We start from the raw sequence: 2,173 nt of genomic DNA on the forward strand, positions 1-2,173 counted from the left end.
CCTTGTGGGATTCACTTAAGAGTACATTATAATTATATCTATTGTTGTGTGAAAATTATTTGCTTCAGAATGGTCTCATATTCAAGTAATGTACAGTTTAATGTTTCCAGGTTAGCATGCCTGTACAGTGTCGGGGCGATCGTTAATGGGCCGTTTGTATTTTGTATTTTGCTTTTGTATTTGATTCTGCCAAAGAGTGTTTTATATTTTTTCTCATGTTTTTATTTTGTTGTAATAAGATATTGTGTATATGTATTACCTTATACAATTATTGTACCACTGTTTTCTGTACATCATACGAACTCGCTGAAAAACTTACAGCCCAACGGATAAGTGCAAGTATTTGAACCCTTGTATGAATATCACAAACAAGCTAAAAGTCCTAATTCTGTTTTCGATCTGTTATAATAATTGATAGAAAATAATCCATGTTCATTTATCAAATATTACGTTGTACCGATGTTTTCAAAGATTCCAAAATTCTAATGACGAGTATCTTGTAAAGTGCATAATCTGAGCTTTGATACACATAATACACTTTGCTTCACTTTATCACATCTCCAGAACCAGCATCACGTGACCCATAAGACAGTTAGGATTCCTTCTTCATTTCAGTAAACCGCTATCTTTTATGTATTATCGCTAAACAAACTTCGTTTCAGTCGTGAAATTACTCAAATACTATAACTATCAAAAAATAAATACACTTTCTGCAGAAAGAGCTCAAGATCAGTCTTATGTTTCAGAGCTGTAGATTTGATATACATGTATCACCAAAGTATGTCATGTTTTTTAAAAGAAATTCTTCAGACTGGGAAAATGATCGAGCGTGGATTTGGTTACTTCTGCACTCACTCTATGATAGCCCAATTATCTTAGTGGACAATATTAGGGAAATCTTACACCCAAGTAGACCTGCCATTAACAGCAGTGACTCTGAGTCTTCTTCAGTCCTCACCACCTGTGAATTATAGCAAAAACGCATTAAAAAGATTTGACGTCTTTCTATGTGAAATTTATGTTAACAGTAATCTGACGCTGACTTTTGGTGAAATTCTTACAAAGTCTTGAATAAATAAGTAAGAAAAATAAATATCCAGGAACAATGTGGATGGCAAAAATCATGGTAACTGTCTCCTCTCGTTCGGCAGATGCGTCTTACGTCACTTGCCCGGCAGACAGTGGCAGAAGGGCCCTAGCAAGTTTGCATCAAGCAAGCCTTAGGGTTTTGCCGGGCAGGTAACTGTGTCCTCAGTCTGTTGAGGTGAACCGAATAGGGGGAGGGGCGTGTGAGGGGTATCTCTGGTCCAACAAGAGAGTACTCTTGAATTTCAGAATTGAAATTCAACTATGGGGAGCACAATTTTGGCAGAATATTTGGAAAATTGTCAAGAAAAATGAAAAATTAATTTCCATTCCATTGCCTTCTGTTTCCACACACAAAATCTGTCAACAGTAGGCCTACTAGCAGAATAGAAAAGATATGAATATTAAAACTAACAAATCAGGGACCGACAGTCCCCGTGCCAACCCTTCCCCCCCCCCCCCCCCCCTCCGAAATGGGGGACATCCCAGGATCGTCACCTATGACTGCAAGAAACAAACAATTCGTCATAAGCTTATGCTGCCGGGAGACATAGAAAGGAACCCTAATGTTGATTTTTGTGTACTCATCCGGCCTGAATTTACCAACAACGCTAAAATTGGTCGACGAGACTACATATTTATGCTTGGAAAAAAAAGAAGATAAATACTGATTTGCGCATTTTCAAATAGTATACTTACATTATAGGCCTACTTCAGCTTGAAGATTCACCTAAAAAACGCATGACATGACATGCAACACACACCTACAAGGGTAAAAATTAAAAGGATCATTCTTCAGACAATTACTGAACCTACGATGAAAAAAAAAAATGTAAAATTGGAAAACAGCCCCCTGTGAGATTTGAACTCACGACCCCTGGTTTACAAGACCAGTGCTCTAACCCCTGAGCTAAGGAGGCTTACGCGGCAGATAATAATAACTTTCCATTAAATCTCGTGTTTCCTTTGCTGTGCGTCAGCTGCTAACGTCAGTCATGTTATTGACTAATTGTTTTAATGATTAGCATCCTACGTTTGACGATCAATGGTGCTCTCAGCAAATCGGGTGTAAACGCTTTGCCAAGCG

General features: G+C 38.0%; 1 non-coding gene across 1 annotated transcript; it reads right to left on the reverse strand.

The window, feature by feature from the left end:
* Window positions 1-1,933: 1,933 nt before the first annotated feature.
* On the reverse strand, window positions 1,934-2,006 carry Trnat-ugu (transfer RNA threonine (anticodon UGU)). Its single transcript has one exon. It is a non-coding gene; the product is annotated as a tRNA-Thr (tRNA).
* Window positions 2,007-2,173: the final 167 nt, after the last annotated feature.

The sequence above is a fragment of the Diadema antillarum genome, unplaced genomic scaffold, assembly GCF_040938485.1.
Source record: "Diadema antillarum isolate AM-2024a unplaced genomic scaffold, OU_Dant_1.0 scf00000087, whole genome shotgun sequence".
In the NCBI taxonomy this organism is placed as follows: domain Eukaryota; kingdom Metazoa; phylum Echinodermata; class Echinoidea; order Diadematoida; family Diadematidae; genus Diadema; species Diadema antillarum.